A 4,873-nucleotide genomic window follows, 5' to 3' on the forward strand; every position below is an offset into this window, starting at 1 on the left:
AAAAATATATGCATAATTATAACTTCGAACATGCAAAAGGTATTTGCGAGATCAAAATATATAACGGCAATCAAATCTACTATAGAAGATTTAGATCAATTGTATACGAAGTCTTTCGTGGCTTAGTGGTAAGGCGCATGAATCCTAATCTAACGATCAAGGTTAAAATTCTAAGATGACTTTTTTAAAATACAAACTTTCATGTTTACGTCTACATTTTGTAAAACTTAACAAAAAAATCAATGTCTTTCAGAAGACAATAAATGCATGCAATACACACAATCATGTTACAGATGATTGTCATTAGTTTACAGAAACAATGTTTCTTTATCTATTTTCAAAGTTAATTTAATCTAAATTGAATATTAATTTTTTTTTTCGATTAAAAAGAACGAAACAATAAAATATAATGGAAAGTAAAAAGTTTTTCCTAATTATGCATCTTATGCAAGAAAAGAAAAAAACCAAAAGACAGGGGGGAAAATGTGAATCTGTTGCTATTCGTCGTTTCCTCCGTAAGAACTTTCTAGTTGAAGCAGATATATTGTGTAACAAGTGAAGACATGTGTATTAGAACCAACAAAAATGTCACAGCAATCCCGGTCACTTCTAGACACACAGCCTTTTACAGATAACTTCAAAATTCGCCACAACCAAGAATATCCAGTCCACCTTCCACAACATTAACTTTCTATAGAACGCCTTCTTCTCATGCTTACTGTTTTATCTGCAAGCGCCCTGGACCCAACTAATTTTCGTTTCCTCAACTGTAAGATTTTCAGCTTTTCTTCATAAAGACATCATCATTCCACTTGGAGGCAGATGCTGTCCGATTCATGTGGTCGATGATGAATTCAGACCTGGTGTTTTGGACAATTTGCAAACCTTTGACTCTCCACTTGTTAACAGGACAACCATTTTTGAACTCATTCAAGAAATAAGACATTATGCCATTCAAAACTCCACATGCAGATTTTCTTTTGAACCATCAAACATGAATTCATCTGATTATCAAACACTGACCCGCATTTCCAAAGAAAAGTTTGAAGACCTCCACACCTATATTCTAAACGACATAAGAAACACAGAACCGTGGCACCAGGATGTCTCTAGGAATGTTTCTTCTGAAACTGAGGTCTGGGATGTCTAATCAACTTCTCTCCACCATATTTGGAATTTTAAAGTCATCCCTCTGCAGAGCAGTAAAATCAGTTCGCTCAGCACTCATGAAATGTTTTGTACCTCACTTTATTGGTCTACAACATATAAGCAGAGAAGAACTTATTGAAAATCATACAAGACCTCTGGCACAGGAACTGTTTGGCAGTTTTACAGATCACAAAGCTATTGCTGTTTTTGATGGAACATATATTTACATTGTACCTCACTTTATTGGTCTACAACATATAAGCAGAGAAGAAACTTATTGAAAATCATACAATACCTCTGGCACAGGAACTGTTTGGCAGTTTTACAGACCACAAAGCTATTGCTGTTTTTGATGGAACATATATTGAGAAGAGCAACAACTTTCAGTTTCAAAGAAATTCATACAGTTTACATAAAGGCAAGATCCTTGTTAAACCCATGGTTGTGACATCTACTAATGGATATTTTCTTACAGTTTTAGGACCATACCTGGCTAGAAACAACGATGCCACCATTTTAAATCATATGCTTTACACTAATGTAGAAGATCTGAAGGGCTGGTTCCATGAATATGATGTTTTTATTGTAGACAGAGGATTTCGAAATTCCCTTGATCTTCTTGAGGAGTTGGATATACAAACTGAAATGTCACGTCTACTAAGTAAAGGGCAGAAACAAATGACAACTTCAGATGCCAATACCTCTGTCTTGTTACAAATGTAAGTTAGTCATTACTTATTTGGAAAACTGGTACATATCTAAAATGAAAAATAAGTTCATCATGGGCAAAAATTCTATCATCATATTTACATTCAAGGAATATTCATGAGATCAAGAGGCTCAAAGGCCTTATAGGTCATCCAAAACAGAAAGTTAAAAGTAGCACTAGCCCAAAGGACTGCGAATTCTATAACAATTTTCCTATTTTGTATATCTAAGCTAAATTTTAACATTCAGCAGCATAAAACAAGATGTGTTCTAAAAACACAAATGCCCCTGAAAGTGCCCATACTAATGAAAGACTACATGAAAGGTGAAGATAACGAACAGTGATCAATCTCATAAATCCCATAAGCAATACAAAATAGATGGTTGGGCAAACGCGGACCCCTGGACACACCAGGGGTGGGATCAGGTGCCTAGTCATATCATACTATATGATTGTTATATTAACACGGTATGAACAAGTAAAAATAACAAACAGTGATAAATCTCACAAATCCCATAAGAATACAAAACCTAGGAAAGGGAAAATATGGACCCTTGGACATGCAGTTTGTACCGCATGACTCAGGTGACCTGAAATCATATATCTTTCAAATCATGCATGATGACCATTAGCCTTACTTTACTGGATAGACCTAGACAAACTTAATCAAAAATTAACAAGCCAACTGTATGGCCAAGGAGTATTTTTCATCGAATATTGATTAAGAGGTATAAAAGGTAGATTGTTTACTGACTGTACCAAGTAATGTTAAACACGAAATCATAATATATATTCAGTATTATGGCATTATTATTACCTTTCTGCTCAATGGTATATATTCTTTGCTTTACAGATTCGTTGAAGCAGCTAATGCAAGAATCAAGCGATGGAAGTACCTTGTCCAAGTTCTTCCTACCAACCAAGTGCCTTTAATTGGCGATTATGTGCGAATCGTATGTGCAATTTTCAATCGATACTTGAAACCCCTGTCTGCTGGTAATGAGGCTGAAGATCTGTTGCTTGCATCGAAGATGAGGTATCTTTCCACTAAAATCAATTCTTTACAGACATTTGTCGATGAAATTACTTTAAACAAAAGGTCCGCCAACTGGGAGAGATCCGTAACTTGACTTGTGGTGTATACTGCATCAAATTATGTCCTAGTTATATTCACGGGTATCTGGAGGGAGATGTTGACACCTTGGTTCACAGGGAATTCCATGGGTTAATAAGGGTTAAACTTCAGAGTCGACATGTTTCTTCCAAGCAGTATCTTGTTTGAATCCAGTTTTCAAATGCTGATATAACCGCCTGGTATTGTTGGTGTCGATCTAGTGCCCTTGTTGTGGGAGTCCCACATAGCTGCTGAAATCTGGTACATTGCTATTGACAGGCACATTAGATAAATTATATCTCGGAGATGACCTTAAAAACGGATGACCCGTGTCACAGTAGGTGTGGCACGCTAAAGAACCCGCACTGCTCAATGGCCGTAAGCGCCGAGCATAGGCCTAAATTTGAAGCCCTTCATCAGTCTTGGTGACGTCTACATATGAGTGAAAAATTCTCGAGTTAGACGTTAGGCAAGATACATAGAATCAATCAATCTAAAACTTACCTAGAAATGCGATGAACTCATCCTCTGCAACCTCCACGAACTACGCAAAAAGCGTGTGAAAAACTGCGTTGTTTGGGAACAATGGCCAATTAGATCGGAAAATATGGTGTGCCATTCAGGTAATAAGGAAAATTATCTTTTTGTATTGGAAGGGAAAACACTTTATTCAATATCTTATTAGTCATTGCTTAATTATGTGTTGCATTGAATAAATTATCTTTAGTTTCATACATCTACCGTATTTATGTCGACGTTGTATGACGCAATCTTGGCGCAAATTATAGGATATATACTCTTGTAATGTAAACCTAAAAATAGCGAATTTTCACCACCTCAACATAAAAAATCAAAGGCCTGAAGGGCCACAATGGCGTCGTGCTAAGAAAGCAAAGATTATAATGAAACTATGTATTGTCCAGTTTATCAATGCTTCATCCCTTATTGTATGTACACAAGAGTAGATATAGCTTTATATAAATCTCAATGGAGAGTCTTCTACCTGTGAATATTTTGATGCCATTGACTACAGTCACACCTTGTTATTGCAAATTCAACAGGACTGAAATTAAATTTGAGATATCCAAGGATTTGCGATGACAAGGATAACACACACACACAAAAAAGAAGTGGTTTGGACTGGCAACTCTATTTACATATTCCCGATAACGAAGATTAGCTGTACATGTATTAAAAACACACATACAGCTTTGAATTCAAGCAATACCAAGAATATTTATCCTTCATACAGGAATAATGCTTCTAATACATCTGTACAGTAGCTCTTTTCACACAAAAATTCAATTACAGATATATTTTTTTACAATTCCATTCATTTCTTCAGAATATTTTTCAAAGGATTATTTACAATATCTAATGTTATTAAATAATGAAGATTTTTGTGATCAACCATTGCTCTCAATTATTCACACATCTTTGCTAGCCAAGGGAGTACTCTACAATCCTTGGCACAGATGTAATTCACAAAGAACTGAAAATTTGTGCATTAAGATATTTAGTGAAAAAGTCAACTGTTGTGAGAACTCTCCTTTTAATAGTTGTAAAGGGCAGCATTGCATGTACTTGTTGATAACATAATAAAAACAAGAAATAAGTTTTAAACCAAAATTTTAATAAGAAATATGTGCAACAATGTAAACAACTATGGACCATTTGTAGTATATATCACTGCTAGCATCTCAAGAGATGAAAATCTAGTCAGATTAAAAAAAAAATTTGTTAATTCAGTAACTTTTACCTCCACAAAAACCTTTACTTGAAAGCCTTATAATAATGAATGCTTCCGCGCTTGGTTTGTTTACAATAACATTAACACGTGCCAGTGTTTATATACCGAGTTGACCAATGATTTGCAAACCTACAAATGCGTTAATACCCTA

At 35.2% G+C, this 4,873-nt stretch overlaps 1 pseudogene; it reads left to right on the forward strand.

Moving 5' to 3' along the window:
• Positions 1 to 443: 443 nt before the first annotated feature.
• LOC125675473 (uncharacterized) lies at positions 444 to 3,374 on the forward strand (annotated as a pseudogene).
• Positions 3,375 to 4,873: the final 1,499 nt, after the last annotated feature.

This window comes from Ostrea edulis, chromosome 1 (assembly GCF_947568905.1).
Source record: "Ostrea edulis chromosome 1, xbOstEdul1.1, whole genome shotgun sequence".
NCBI classification, from domain to species: Eukaryota; Metazoa; Mollusca; class Bivalvia; order Ostreida; family Ostreidae; genus Ostrea; species Ostrea edulis.